Source organism: Rosa rugosa, chromosome 7, assembly GCF_958449725.1.
Source record: "Rosa rugosa chromosome 7, drRosRugo1.1, whole genome shotgun sequence".
Lineage (NCBI taxonomy): Eukaryota > Viridiplantae > Streptophyta > Magnoliopsida > Rosales > Rosaceae > Rosa > Rosa rugosa.
Genome location: NC_084826.1, coordinates 20,376,351 through 20,392,610, shown reverse-complemented (window position 1 = coordinate 20,392,610; position 16,260 = coordinate 20,376,351). Strand labels below are relative to the sequence as shown.

The following is a 16,260-nucleotide window of genomic DNA, read 5'->3' as shown; positions in this document are numbered from 1 at the left end:
ATCACTTATGAACTAATGAGTGAAATATTATACAGATATCAGAATGAAGTATTGTGAATGTTATGATTTAACTGAATGAAACACAAAAATTGAAGACACAAACTAGCTAGCTAGTTGCATATTTATGATTTTAAACTCTATTATAGTCTTCGAGCTTTCATCTAGGCTAAAGACAATGTATAAAACAATTATCTTCCGAAAAATAAAATAAATTAGGTGCTTCTAGTTAGACCTCTAAATTTGATATTTGGACCTCCAACTTTTTTTAATTATTAACAGACTTTGTCATGTCATATGAAAAAACAAATAAGGACAAAGAGAGAAAATGAAAAAAAAAAATATTAAAAAAAAATACTCTTCTTACCTCCCCAAATATAACAGTTAATTAATTTTTTTTTGCCAGAATTTCCATATATTGCCTATATAGTTTATGATTTACATAAAACAATTAAGTAAAATAATAATTATCACTCAATACAAAAGTAAATTCAAACAATCTGATTTGGATTTTTCTTAAACTAAATTCATTGAATATTATGATATAGTTGTTATTCGATCTTCCAACCCAAAACCCTTGAAATCCTTCTTTTAGCAAATTCAAAGGGATTCCAGCAACATATTAAGATCGATAACCAAACCTCTGATTAATTTTGATTGGAGGAGAGACCTACTCATAAGAAAGCAATATCATGCGATTTTGATTCATTCTTCTTCTCGTGGTTGAAGATACAGATAAAAAGTAGAGTAACAGATTGTTGTATCTCATGTTCAAGGGAATTTTGGTAGAGTAGTGCTAGAGACACCAAAATATTATACCAAATTTCAATCCCAAATGATGTGGCGTTGCCACCTCATTCCTAGTTATTTCCAACATGTAATTATGTCAATTAATTTTCATTTATATAGTTTCCATTATATATGCAATTACTTAATATTATATTAAATGAGAAAAATAATGTTTCCCTGCAATCCCAAAAATTGATCTTCAAATACCAAGGATATTCTCATATACCACCTGTCATCATCATCCTCATCTCATGCTACTCCAAAATTTGGAACCCAAGAGACAAAAAATCATCTAGGATTTGAATAAATAAAAGGTCTTGCGTATGAAAATCCAAAATATAGAGGATGATTATGAATATAGCAACCACAAGGCATAAATTGGCTTTGTAAATCATAATCAAAAGGGATTATGATGAAAAACTGTGAGTTAGCTCTTAATAAAAGATTAAGAAAGACACAAATCAATACAGAAGTTAATTTAACCAACTTGTTTTGAATCCACTGGATTGGTTCAAGAAATTAAAAGAGAGAACAACAAATTTACTTCTTTTTTTTTTTTTTAACAATAGAACAAAGAATTTACTGGTTGTGGATAGATGGCTGTGATATATGGAGGATGATTTTAGCATTTTTTAGGGTTTATCAAGACATGAGTTTGCGCGCTTGTTGGATTGATTAACTTCACCACATTTTTCTCCTTCCGTTTTTTAATATCTTAGAGATAAATATACAAATTTAAATACATATTCTAAATATATATAAAAAAATGACAGCTTGAATATTTTGAGGTTCATTAGGGCTGATGTGGTCAATGCCATGCCATTTGGGATGGTTTTTTTGTATAGAATTTTGGGATCCAAAGCATTTTCCATTTTGGTATAAATAAGGAGGTCTACTTAGTTTTTCAAGTATTTTAAAAAGTAGATTAGAGATGTACTAAGTATGGGAGGTCCACATAGCAAATTTGGAGGTCCAACTAGAACCAAATAAATTTGAGTGAGCATTGACCCAAAAAAAAAAAAAGGCTCCCAAAAGACCCTTTAGGTATTCTATACAATGTCTACAAAAGAAAACGCATTCGCTAGATCCATCTGGACCCGCCAGCTGTGTTTCTTCTTCTTCAAGGCTACAACTTAATTAATTATGGTTTACACACACAAGTTTATATACACACACACACATATTAGGTTATCTTGAAAAGGTTAATCCATTAGAAAATCAAACTCAAGAGAAAATCGTTGTGTTGTCTTTTTATTTTTATTTTTTTATTTTATAAGAAAAGACTATAAATTAGATTTGGAAGCCTCTTGAGTAACCACAATTTACATTGTCAAGTTGAACCATTTACATAGTTACGTCCTAGATTGGCAACAAAATCTGTGACAAACTTTGCTTAACTAAATATGTGTTTAAAACTAACGGAAGCAAAAGAGGTGGCAATGGTATGATATATTGGATGATCTTTATCAATCTCTAAGGCCTCGTTTGGTTCACGGAAAGGAAAGTAATTCCTTTGTCTTTCCCATGGGAAGGGAAATGAAATTTCCCAACAACTTTCCATTCCGATGTTTGGTAACGTAAGGAAAATTATCAGAAAAGTTGTTAAAAAGTTTGTAAATAATGTAATAAAATAATATGTTGTGAGTAATAAATGCAAGGAAATAAGGGATGAAAGTGATTCATTTGAGATTTGGAAGGAACCACTTTCCCCCTTATTTTCCCTTCCTTCAGGAAACGATTTCCTTTCCTTTTGCATCCCAAACGCAGGAAAGGAACAAGTTTCCTTTCCTGATGCTTTATTTCCGCGAACCAAACGTGGCCTAAGGATAGAATGACTCTGTTGACGGCATCAATGACCACTTTGGAGTCTCCCTCAACTTCATTTCTTTTTGTAGCCTTATTCCTGGGGCCCCGGGCACATAAAAGTCCAACCCTTAAAGCAAAAGCTTCTACTAGAGGTATTGTGCTGATTCCAGCAATTTTGGTGGCCTCCACAAGGGAATTGCCATGACAATCTCGAATAACAAAACCACCTACAGCGGAGCACCTGTTTACATAACCATCAAAGTTCATTTTAACAGAACAAGCAAGATGAGAGTTTCACTTTATAGTGGAAGGCTGGTTTTGAATAATATCTTTGCCTACTTATTCACTTGATGAGCCAACGTTGGCCAGTACAACAGCCAAAGCTACTACCACTAAGCATGGATTTATCTGAGCATTTTTGAAGACTGTATCATTTCTTGCTTTCCAGATCTGCCAGCATAAAGTAATAAGTTTTGCATAGAATTTACTATCATGGAAAATCATTATGTTGTCTTTCATGACTATGGACGGTTGGTTCGAGTTCTCCTCCTTCTTTTCATCAAGTGAAGAGAAATAGGTCATCCTTGGCCTCTAATAAAATTAGGAGATGGTCATCGTCGTCGTCGTCCTCCGTCTTCAGGCAAAGGATTTTTGATCTTGAAAAACACGGTATCGGTGGCTTCAGTGGTGAGCTTGCGGATCTATTTCAAAGTGTTTTTTCCTCCTGTTTGTTTTTATCAGAGCTGACAGACGAGTTAGGAGTTGGGAGCTTCTATTCATACCTCTAAATTTGGCATTTGGACCTCCCTACTTAATAGACCTCCAACTTATTTTTACAAATAACCAATTTGCTATCTACACCTCTCTAATTTTCCTATAATGCTCATCGTCCAATAAAAGACATTTTTTCTTTTTTTAGATTCTATTCATACTTTCAAAAATCAGTAGTTGGATCTCCTTCAGTTTTTGAAGATTTGGAATTGCAGCAATTTTTTTTTTTTTTTGGAAGTTCATCCTCCATATATGAGTAACAGAGGTGCTAGCATTTTTTCAATGAATTGTCGACTCTTGGTTATCGTAGGCAACAATACCATGTTTGCTCATCATCTCGTATAAATATGTTTTCCAAGTATTATTTTCATTGCATTTAGGTGCCCTTGTCCCTCAACTAATTCTCTCCTACTTGTTTCCATAGCAGCTTGAAATGAACATGCATGGTCCTTTTGTTTTAGATATGTATGGGATAGTGGACGAAATTACAATAATCAACCATGAGTCTAGTGCATTCTCCATAGATTTATATCAGATGGTCGAATTTTTCATCATATCTATAGAATAGTTCCACATAAAATTGCTCTGCACTGATGATGTGCGGGAAGATCTTGTGGACAACTACCCATTGTTGTGTTTGTCATATACACGTGCTGGAGTACTGCTTTCTGTCGCCGCTCGTTCACATATTTGATTGCATCCAGAATGAGTAGGGCTTCATCAACTGAGGTGTCTTTGTATTTCCCATTTTCTCTCCTTTTTTTTTTATTTTTTTTATAGCGCAGTGATAGATCTTGTATATTGTCAGCTATGTGAGCAAGGAAGTCTATCACTTTACGAAGACAAAGTCAAATTCAGAAAATTTTGACTTCAACGTTAAATAACATTTGGCTATATATATTTTAGGGTTTATATTGGAGGAGAAAATTTTTCCCAAGTTGAAGACTATTACTGTTCGTAGAGATAAGAAGAGATTTTTTTTTCTTTTCCTTATTTGTGTCTTTATTGGTAATTTGACATAAGTTGACAAAGTCAACTATTACTCGGAAAAAGTGAGAGGTCTAAATACCAATTTTGGAGGTATGAATAGAAGCTCCCTTAGGAGTTTAAGCATGTAAAAGATTGCCCTATGGACCGCCTGTTATTGGAAAAATTCTTATGGCTTGTCAAATTGGAAAATTTTGGACGAAATAATTTTGAACGAGGTGGAACCAAAGTTTGCCAATGCCTATGACGTTTTGGGGAGGCGGGTTGAAGAAAACATCAAATACTTATTTAGTGATCGATGCTGAGTCGACTCCGGGGTTGTGGGTTAAAGGAAAAAAGAAGGTTTGCATGTCGTAATCATTGATGAAATTTTGCCTTCTTTAAAGAAAGAGGACTAACTGAACAAAGCTATGGTGAAATAGAATCAACTGAAAAAATTAGCGGTGAATGAGGATCATCAACAGGACAAATTGATGGTGATGATTGATAGACATTTTGGTATGATTTGGACTACGAGCTGCCAATTACTTAAAATGATGGATAGTGCGGATGGTTCTCTCAATGATTTTTTGGTTATTGGGATGACTAATGTAAAGGATTTGATAGATCAAGAGTTCTAATTAAGGCCTAGGCTAGGACGTTTTGAAGTGCAAATTGAGATAAGTCTTCCTGACGAAGAGACCGTCTACAGATTTTTCAAGTTCATACAAACAAGTTAAAGAGCAATTCCTTCCTTGCTCCAGATGTGAGCCTTTCAGAGCTTGCTATGCGTAAGCAAAACTATATTGGTGCACAACTTGAAGTTGTTGTTAAAAGTGCAGTGTCATCTGTTTTGAATAAGCTGATATGTTTGAATGATCTAGACATTGAATGCAATCTGAAAAACTATACCTGCTTTTTTGGCCTCCGTTCATGATCTCCAAAGGCTGAGACTAGTGGCGTAGCCAAAACTTGTAAGAAGAGAAGTTAAAAATCTAGTTTCAACTTTCAAGTTTGGATTTACATTTGAGTGAAAAATTCATACTCTATAAAGAAAGAAAGAAAAAGGAGAAAAATCTTAATTTTCGTGCAACTTAAATCTTTAGCACATGGAGGTTTTACTAAAAAATTAGAAAAAAAAATTATGAAAAGCGAAAGAAATATGAAGAGTTAGAAGGGTCAACAAGGACTTTACAAACATGTGAAGCAAAAATATAATATATCTATGACAGAAAAGCTAAGGTCAAGGGGGTTAATTGGCCCTCCTTGATCCTAGCTAGCTATGTCCTTGGCTGAGACTAAATAGGATGGTGGAAGGCTGATCAACATAAGCCATGACTATTTTCCATCCCAAGGCAATCCACCCCGGAAAGAAGAAAACAAATTTAACTCGCTCTTCGGATATTGTTCGAATAGATATAGTACTCTAAGATTTGGAGATGGAATTTAGTCATCTTAATTAATCTTTTGTTTCTTTTATTAGTCTGAGAGGAAGCAGTTAATTTGTCTTAATGTTTAATGATACTCTTCTTTCACTAGAATAAAAGTAGTGAGATGATTGTTGTTGTTTATAAATGTTATTAGAGAGCATCTTTAGCAATACTAGCCATTTTTTAGTTACATTTTAGACAAAGTAGCTAAAAAGTCATTTTGGCTAGCCAACTTTTAAATATGTCTGCATTAGTTCTCTTTATTTTAATTAGATTTGAATTTCAATTATTTAATAATTAAAGAAAAATAATTTAAATGTATTTATTAATTACATTAAACAACTTAAAATGAATGTTTAAATAAACAAAATAATAGAGAGCCTCACCTTACTCTCTATATTTAGAGCATCTTTAGCAGACTATTTATTTTGGCCCCTTAGCTGTTTTAGAGATCATATTTAGCTTTATACTAATTTTAATAGCTGCACTAGACTCTTAAGTGACTCTCCATTTTAACTTTAAGTTATCTCGTTGTTAAATATAGTGAGCGAGAAGATGTTTTCTATTGTTTTTGTTAATTTAAAACCATTCCTTTTGAGTTGTTATATGTCATTTATAGGATTAAATTCAATTTACCCCCTTGAGGTTTGGATCTGTTGACACCCAAAAATCCAGCTAACAAGCCCAATTCATGCTTTAAGCCCAATTCATAATTCAAGGCGAATTACACTCGCAACCATCACGCCACGCACGTGGACCCAAGCCACATTCATGCACTTGGGGCTTACAAGAATGGGTGTGGTGTGGAAGGTTACGGAAAAGTACAGTATGATGTCCATTGCGAGTTTTAGGCATGCTGATAATTTTGGACTTGGGACCAAAATTCAAGCCAGTAGCCCAATTCTCAACATGGGCAAAGTGAAGATGAGAGATAGCAAAATTCAAGCCCAAAATCCCTTTGATAAGAGGGATAAAGCCAACCCCAACAAGCAAAGAACCCCAAAAACCCAAGCCCAAATCCTTTGAAACCAAACAAAACACTAAATGCCACATATAATCCCAATCCCAACAGCAGAAACATAATCCTAGCAACACGGCAGAAATCCTGGATTGCAATCCCAGCAGCAGATTTCAGCAGCGGGAATCTTGGAATGGTAATCCCAGCAGTAGGATTTCTGCGATATAATCACAGCTACACGCCAAAGGTAAGAGGCAGCAAGTTAATTTAATGCTACATCACACATCAACTCTCCTATAAATTGAGAGTTCTTACTATTGTGAAGGGCATTCGAAAACAACCCCAAAGTAATCCATACGCAAAGCAAACCCAAGCTATTCCCCATACTCATCCCAGAAACCCATTCAGATCCAACCTAGATACATATGTGCAAACCCAAAAACAAAACCAAGCAATTCCCCCAACATGCATGTATCCCAAAAACCCATTTCCAATCCAAAAACTCATCAACCACAATCCGAATCCAAGCTTTCATGGCTGCTGCAAATCTCTCATCTTCACTACAAATCATGCTTTTCTAGCTCCCACGCCACATGCATCTTGCCAAGCCTCTTTTGAAATTATCAATTCACTGCCGTGCATATACAAAGAGCTGTCGGGAAGAACACAACAGCAAGCTTCCTAGGATTCTCAAGTCCTTCGAAGTTTGCTGGGCCTAGTGTTCGCTAACTCAGACAAAGGGGCAAAGTTTTGGGTCCTTACCCATGAATATCCACTGCCGTACAACTCCGATCAAAAGTGCCCCTACAGGATCAAACATCATGTTAGTTCATACGGTCTCAATTTAATCAAAACCACCCTTATACACTCAAATTTAATCAACCGTGTCCAATTTTAATTGCTCCGTCCAAATTGGGCGTTAACTACTGACGTGGACATTGAAAGCTAGTCACTCTCCTAAACTTAGGGACTAAATTACGCTTGTACCCAAAATCCCACACTCTAACACAACCCTACAACTAAAAATTTATTTTCCTCTTCTTCTTCCTCTGATCCTCCTCTCCCCAACAACCATGTCGATCTCCTGTGCTCAAAACCACTGGTCCCCTCACATCCTAGTCTTTCCCTGCCCTGGACAAAGCCACATGCTACCACTCCTTGACCTAACCAACCAACTAGCCTTCTACACCCCCTCCAGTCCACTCCCCTCCTAACCCTGACAGTCATCCCCGGGTCGGATTTGGATCATACGGCAGCTATTTCAGGATAAACTCAGCAAAACAAGATTATGTCCTCAAATCGTAGTTGGATATTTGACTGCCTTGTGCGATCCAAACTGTCTCGTCCGTACTAGCTGTGATTGCCGATGGGAGGTCGTTGTAGGCAGGCTATACTGTTGTGACAATCGAGAACCGATTCCTGATATTGGAGGTGGCAACATCGCAGACTTAATCTGCGATTTGATGCCATAATAGAAAGCTTCATCGGCTAGTTCTTGCTTGACGAATCGGCAAACCGTGGAAGGGAGACTGTCAGATCTTCAGGTTAGTAGTATATTGCAATTGTGATTCACACTATCAGTTTTGTCAAAACTTCACAATTAACTGGCTCAAAAACATGAAACACACCTGAAATCACTCTAGCCCAATCATCCTTAAACCAAAATCTGGAAGATCTTAGCACTTTCCTACACGATTGGAGAAGTTTCTTGGTGATCTCTTGGTTTAAGTCCTTGAGGTCTGGAGTAGCAAACAATAATAGCTTCCTTACTGGCTTGCTCTTACTTAAGCACCTTCAATTAGGCGAAGAGGAGCAACGGCACAAGCAACCTATCAGCTGCGTCGGGGTGGGTGGCGAAGGTGGAAAGGGCGAGCGAACGAGGTTGGAGGCAAGGATTGAAATATCTGCGATATTTCCTATATATCCCCCGATTTCTCCTCTTTTAGAAGGACTGATATATCATTGGAGGAAAATATCTTATCTTCCACCGTTTTTGCTAAATTTCTCTGATATCGTCAAATATCTTTGATATATAAGATATTCAGGATATATTGCAACAAAATAAAGAAATATCTGTAAAATCTAAAAGAAAAAACAAAAAATAGAATAAAAAACTCAGTTATTAACAGAGAAACATATATTATGGATATGGAGGTTATATGGAGGTGTAAAATTAATGGTCTCTAGATAGGATATGGCCTAATAAAGAGGCAAATTAACCTGTGTAGTAAAAATAACTCGAAATGACACTTCTAAGGCAGATTATGGGAGAAGCAAAATTCCCTCAAGGTGAATTTGGGTGAGGAGAAATACTCTCAAGGCAAATCTAGGTGAGAAGTAATTCCCTAAATGCAAACCTATGTGAGGAGAGATCTCCTCAAGGCGGATATGGGTGAATCTGGGTGATGAGAAATCCTCTCAAGGCAAATCTAGGTGAGAAGTAATTCCCTAAATGCAAACCTATGTGAGGAGAAATCTCCTCAAAACTAATATGAGTGAGGAATATTCCCTTTGAGGGAAATTCGAGTGAGGAGGACAACTGGTCATGGTGCTCAAAAGAAGATTGTTTATGGGAGGATGATTAGAGTGCAACTGATGATTAAAGTATCCCATTTGATGTTTCTTCAATTGCCTTAAGTTTTGACTCTAACAGTTTAGACACAGAGCGCAGTAGGACCTCAAATGAATCTCATGAAGGCAACAATCAATTTGGCTATGACACTTATGGATTTAATCAATATGAAGATGTACATGATCAGTCATCCAGTTAGATTCATCCTTATTATCCCCTTATAAGAGAAAAAGTCGGCAACTTCAAAGAGATCTCTAACTATCATGTTCATCATTATAATTCGTACTATATAGGTCATATGTATTGGTTTGATTATTGTATTTTCGTAAACCAAAGAGCGACTTTTCAACTACGTAGAATATATTTTTGGATGTAAAAGTTGACATTCATATATACTAGCAGAGCCCACAAACTATGTGTGTGGAAAGAAGTTAAAGGTAGTGGAGAAACTTTTCATACAACTACCATATTTTCTATTTTTTTTTATTCTTTTATTTCCTATTATACAATTTACCATATTATCCCTATTGATTAATTATATTTCATATTTTTTTAATAAATAAAGGTTAAATTGATAAAAAAATTTCAATTTTGGAGAGCAAGCTCTCTTCTCTTAATAATAGTATAGATTTACATATAAATCTAAATTGACATCTTCAAAAAAAGATATATTTTACAGAATGTCTCTGATATTTCAAATATTTCTGTTTTTAAAAATTCCAATAGATATGTAAAAACTAATATTTTAATCCTTAGCTCTGGTCAAATTTCATTATCAAAATTCCTAAAGCAGGGTATTACCAAATTTCATTATCAATATTTTAATCCTTAGCTCTTGATGCTGGGTAAAGATAAAATGCAGAAGAAAATAAATCCGCAGAAATGCTCGGGCTTCGTGACTAGTTAACTATACTGAAGCTCACCTTCCTCTTCTTATTAACAGGACCTTTACGATTTTGCAGTTTCCTTCTGTTTCTGGTCTCTTCCATCGCTGTCTCCTGCATGCTCTCATCCTTAATTGACAACAGTTCTTTCTGTTTCGATTGCTAAATCAAGTTCGATTGATTGCGAAGAGGAAAGACAGCGTGGGTAAAGCTGCAAGGCGATGCAAAAACCGAAAGCAGTTCTCTTTAGTTCCTCCCATTCAGAACCTTACTATAGATTCAGCATTGAAAGGTCTTTGCTTGATCGCGAAGGACTGTGAGAAAGGAACCTTACTATGGATGAACACTTGTCATAAGAACAGTACCCAAGTTCATATGAACCATTCACCCATTTGGGTTCTCAAATTAGCAGCTTTTTCATCATCGGGTACATTTTTAATGCAAAGTTCATAACTTTAGTTTGTGTTATCATCTGCAAACCATTATTTTTCCTGGAGTTTTTGGGTTTGCTGTAATTGCATGGTTTTTGGGATCATCTGAATGATGTTTGATTGTATGAACTTAATGTATAAGCTTAAATCATTGGTTTTGATTTGTTTTGTTTTTATTTTTTTAGGTGTTGAATATTAATCAGTTTAGGAAGCAACGATGGGAATGACGAGGTAAATTTCGTGTCTTCTTTTTTTGGCTTTTGTTTTGATGGAGTGTGGGATTTAGTTTGAATGTGATTTCAATTTGGTGTTGGGTTAAATGGGTTTTTGATTTTGATTGGTTTAGTCTCATCATATAAGTTCTGAATTTAGTTTAAAGGTTGAGAATTTGAGGATAAATTATATATGGAATTTAATTCAACAGGCAATTCATCTTTTTTATTCCATTTTGTCTAACTCTCCAGCAAGCAAGAAAAGTGTCTTGAACTTTTCCCATTTGGTATTTCGATTCTTGGTCTTTGATTGCCTTCAGTGCTGCTGTTTGTCTGCTATTAGCAATAATATTTTCTTCTTTAGAAATTTGCTTATTCATTCAAAAAATTCTATTTTAATACTATGTACCTCATGTTATGATTGAATGGAATCTGATGCACAGAAAACAAAGAGGAAAGAACTACAGAAGCAGCCAACATGGAGGATCACAAGTAATTATGACAAACAACTTTAATTATGACAACAAACTTGGAGGAGGAGGATTTGAAAGTGTCTACTGGGGTCAGCTTTGGGATGGATCACAAGTAATCATCAATACTTTTAGTTTCTTTTTTTAATTCCAATCTGAATCATGCTGGTTACTCAGTTAATTTTAACAGTATATTTGATTGATCATGGAATATTATTCGTTACAAACTTACAAAGAACAAAGAACAAAGAACATTCATCAATCAAAATCTACTTATAGAAAAAATGTCGGTTGATCATTAATTATCACATTGTGTGCAGCTAATTCTTTGCATTCATAAACTTAACATGGTTTTGTCTTGTGCAATTGCAGGATATATCTTTAGGAGTCTTTGGGAATTACTTGGATGTCTTCCTGTTTATTTCGAAAACGTATTTTAATTGTCATTTCTAGCCTGTCAAAAAAAGAAAGAAAGAAAAGTCTATGGCTTCTAACGTATGGCATACGACTTTCATTATTGATTCGTATTCCAGCTTTCATTCATAAGGCTGGCAAGAACTCCTGGGTGAAAAGCCTCAGTATCTAACCGTAGCTTACAGCTTATAGTTGTTGAAAAGAAAGTTGGTTTCGGGGGTTCATTGATTAGTGCCCCTTCGGTGATGGTAAGGTTGGGACTGCGGTCGTCTGTCTCCGCTTTGCCACAAATCTGAAAGAAGGTTGTTGCGATAATGACATCTGGTTTGTCTTTAAAATGTGTGGGAATACTGCTATAATTTTCTGTGGCTGCAAAGCCCAATCAATATTTTAAGTGTAATCCAGGTATTAGAATGGAATGAGTAAATTGATCAGAGTAGGCTCAGTTGATGATAAATTTCCTAGAATTTGGTTAATGCATATTGTTGATTAAGTAAGGTTGTTTTTGGCCATGTTTGATGCGCGTTTTAGAGAAGTAAATGTATAAATGTTGTCACTTAACTGCAAACGATGTTTTCATGGTAATTGAGATCACTTTCACTTTACCTAATTTAATTTAAAGACTTCAACCTTTGTAGTTAACAATATTTTTTTTGTTTTTGGCAGGATGAAATGAAGAATTTCACCCCATTGATTGTGGATATAACCTGCCATGGGTCAATGGCCACGTTTGAACATGTTAGTTTATCTCAGTATCTGCCTTTACATCAGTATTAGCTCTTGAAGCTTCAGGATATTATGGGACTCTTACACAGTCTCACACACACATTTTTTGTTCCTTATTCCAACTACCTCCATCTTCAGTTCGAAAGGAGTTCACACATATATTCTCCTTCCTCAATGTTCAGTTATTCAACAGGTATCAAGTCTATGCTCATACTTGAGGTTATCCTTGATTGGTATATTGTTTAATACAAATACATTTATTTGTTATTATTCTTCATATATTATCTCTCTGTAGCCTTCTATTACGACGGGAGTGCTGTTCGTTTAGTAATGGGGAATATATAAGAGCTGGTTTGGCTGAGTTAGAGCATTGCTGCAATGAAGCAACAGATGGTACCTTGAAACTATCTCTACCTTGCCTTATTGTATTGTAAACTCTTACTGAATAAACGAAAATGCAGTATGCAGGCTCAGCTTGGGATGAACTCGAGCATATTAGGCAAGCCATTGGATTCCTGGTATCTTTTAAATTTTATGTTATACCATTTCTATCTAATTCCAGTAACAATGGTGAAAGCAATAAATAGTAAAGTTGTCCTGAAATTTTACCATTTATTCAAACATTGCATGTTTCTTTTCTCTGTCATTTATCAGCCATATAGAGATAGAGCTGAAGTTTCAAACTGAAGCAAATTCAGTATATAGTATTGCTGTGTCTCTCATGTTTATTACTTTAGAAACTCTGTCTTTGAGTTTAGGACTGCCCTATGAAGAACGTTTTTTTTTTTTTTTGGTCAATTCTGTAAAGAAGTAGTTATTTTATTTTCATGTCCTACTCTCCTCTACTCTCTGGTCAAGAGTATTGATCTTTGCACTGTTTTTGGGATTCAAAGAATTTGGAGGCTATTTTGCAGAAGAATCTAAAATTGTATCTTCTTATGTTTGAGGGAAGTTTGATGGTAATGGGTTGGATTTGTCTTTTGTTTGTATGTAATCCCATAATCTTATTTTGGTTTGGTGGAGAATCTCTTCTGTTTCACTTTTGGGCCCAAAGCAAATTGGATATCTGATTTGTTTTACACTCTACCCTGTTATAAGCTGTAAACGCCAAGGACCAGAGCCACCGAGCTAGCAAATTCTGACTTCATTTTCGCATTGGCTTTTATTTTCTTCTGTTTTCTTATGAACCGTCTCTATTCAATCTTTTGTTTGATTACAAGTTATTGATGAATTGGTTACACTGTTTGATAGGCAAATGCCCATTTCAGCTTTGGACCTCTGTGTCAATATCTATCTGTAAGCTACTTGGATCGCTTCCTTTTGGCCTTTGAAAATACCTGTAAGTGGGGAATAGGAGGATTGATTTAGTATATTGTCTGCTTTATTGCATCAAAGTCCATTGCTGATTGCATTTATTGATTTCTGCATAAACCAGTATGCAGAATGGCAAAGTTTGGACTATGCAATAGTTGGCTATGGCATGTTTGCCCCTTGTGGCCAAAATGGAGGAGATTAATGTCCCACTCTCCCTTGATTTACAGGTCAGGCTTTGGTCTCATTTTAATTTGATCTTTCTTAAACTTCTAATTTAGTTGTTTCGAGTCCTAAAGATTTGAGCTTTCACACAGGTGGCCAGGTCAAAATATGTATTCGAGGCTATAACTATTCAAAGAATGGAGCTACTGGTTTTGAGCACATTGAGATGGAGAATGCAAGCAGTTGGTCCATTTATCTGAACTATTCTGATTTAGTTGCTGAGACAAGAGGGTTGTTTCCCTACTAGAAAGAACCCAGTCTCAACCCTGAAATGTTGCACTTGAACATTTGTCTGCAATTTTGTGTTTATGTAGGTGCTTCTGTTCAACGATTCGTTTTTGGTTGAACAAAATTATGTTTTTACAACTGAGGGTCATCCCTTTCCGGTATTGCTTCTACCAAAGTGCATACTTTGTTATTCTTCAAGACAGTTGCTTTACTTTTACAATATGGCTTTGCATCTGTAAGTTATATTGCAGAATGATACCAGCTTTTGTAATATGTAAAACAATAACATATTTGGTTAACATTTCTTAAATTGTGGTTCCTACTCAATTGTATATAATATTCAGGAAAAAAAGCCACAAACTCGCAGTATCGCACAGGCGGGCTATCTAGTTTAGTGTTTCATGATTGATAGCTTTTCAACCCTTTAAAATTGACAGATTAATTAATATTTTCCCAACATATGACAATGTAAATCATGCACTTACATTGTTTCTAGGAACTCAATTGTTAACTTTCAGTCAAAATAACGTAAATTCATGCACTAACATTTTTTCTAGGAATTCAATTGTTAACTATCAATCAAAATAACATCGGGGTGGTATGTCGATGTCGACGGCTCAAGGCTGTTTCTTTACTAGTGTTTGATTTTGTGGTGTGTAGTTCTGCCTTGGTTGAGTTTAGTCTCTAGGTTGGGCCATCTTTGGGCCAGACTAAGTTGTGCTAGGGTTTTGTTTTAAGAGCTGATTTTAATCAATTTATTTTTAATAAGGCCTTACCTTTACTGGTGGATTTAGTGAGTTTCGGCTCAGCCATGCACTTTATATGTTTTGTTATACCTTGACCTTTGTGAAGTTACATGTGTGGCAAGTTCAGCCTAGTGGGAACCAAAAAGAATCTCTTCTGGAGCTCCAAAAAACCCGGGCATCCCTTGGTCTAGGGTTTTGAGAAATCTGCTCGTCCGGTGGTGTTCGGAATCGGTATGGGCCTGCCTTGCCGCTGATGAGTCACTGCCGGACGGGTCTTGATAGCTACGTCGCTCGGTTTGTTCCAGAGAATGGCTTCGGCTCAAGGGGCAGATGGATGTCTGGCTGGTGAGCATCAGATGTAGGCTCTATGTATGGTGGTTGGGTTGTGCGAGGATGGCCTGGGCGGCGACGTGGTTTCTGCAGATCGAGCGACGACGGCGTGGGTCGAATGGACGGAGCAGCGAGAAGGTTCCCCGGGGCTTTGCGGCGGCGAGTTGTTTTGGCCGATCCGGCGTCGACATGGTGGCTGTAGGATTGCGCGGCGACGTAGGCAGGTGTGGGACGCGGGGTTTCCAGCCGGCGAGGACGTGGGTCGGCGCAGCTGGTTGCGGCGGAGGTGCTACACAATCACTGTGCGTGGGGACTAGGTTTTGGGCTTGCTGCAGCAACCTACTGGACCTGGAGTTTGGGCTCTCTTTGGGAGCAGCTGGGCTTCGAATTTGGGCTAGGGTTTTGGCCTTGGCCCAACACTATGTTATTTAGTTTTTGTCTAAATTACAATAATGTTCCGTTTTCAGGGACAGTCTAGGCACTTTTGTGCATTTAGTTTTTGCATTTGGTTTGGTCTTGTCGGCTTAATTCTCAGTGGATCTAGGTGTACACCAATTGAGGTCTCTAAGCAGCTAGGTTTATTGGTTAAAGAGTTAGGTGGGGAGGGCCGGATCTTTCTAGCGCCTCCGGCGTAGTACCAAAGGGGGATTCCCGCTATGTCTACGTATTGATTGTACAATGAGTAGGTCCAGTTTCTATGTACCATTGTGGGTACTACCACTATCTTCTTGTCTGTCTATAGATGGCAGTGGAAGGGTATGTAATGGCCTATTCTGGCTTTTGATGAATATATATTCGCCCTACGGGCTCCTTTTCAAAAAAAAAAAAAAAAAAAAGTTCAGCCTAGTGGCCAGTATGGAAGTATACTAATTGTGGTCTTAGGTGGATGTACTGGTTGATTGGTTGGATTATGTAGTTTTATTTTGATCAAGATTTTGTTAGTATGTAGTAGTCATTTTATCAAATGTGCAAGGAAGTTCTAGAATGAGAATTA

General features: G+C 36.5%; 2 long non-coding RNA genes across 9 annotated transcripts; one reads left to right on the top strand and one right to left on the bottom strand.

The window, feature by feature from the left end:
* Window positions 1–6,780: 6,780 nt before the first annotated feature.
* On the bottom strand, window positions 6,781–8,654 carry LOC133720602 (uncharacterized). The gene is made up of 2 exons (XR_009851943.1): window positions 8,346–8,654; window positions 6,781–8,246 (listed from the first exon to the last, which is right to left on the bottom strand). It is a non-coding gene; the product is annotated as an uncharacterized LOC133720602 (long non-coding RNA).
* On the top strand, window positions 8,122–14,491 carry LOC133720598 (uncharacterized). 8 transcript variants are annotated; one of them, XR_009851937.1, is made up of 11 exons: window positions 10,128–10,600; window positions 10,790–10,835; window positions 11,260–11,401; window positions 11,659–12,002; window positions 12,367–12,438; window positions 12,565–12,619; window positions 12,722–12,819; window positions 12,888–12,944; window positions 13,678–13,765; window positions 13,862–13,967; window positions 14,055–14,491. It is a non-coding gene; the product is annotated as an uncharacterized LOC133720598 (long non-coding RNA). The 8 variants fall into 8 exon arrangements; XR_009851932.1 differs by adding an exon at window positions 8,122–8,261 and having other exon boundaries at window positions 10,252–10,600; window positions 11,659–12,619; XR_009851933.1 differs by adding an exon at window positions 8,124–8,261 and having other exon boundaries at window positions 10,233–10,600; window positions 11,659–12,619.
* Window positions 14,492–16,260: the final 1,769 nt, after the last annotated feature.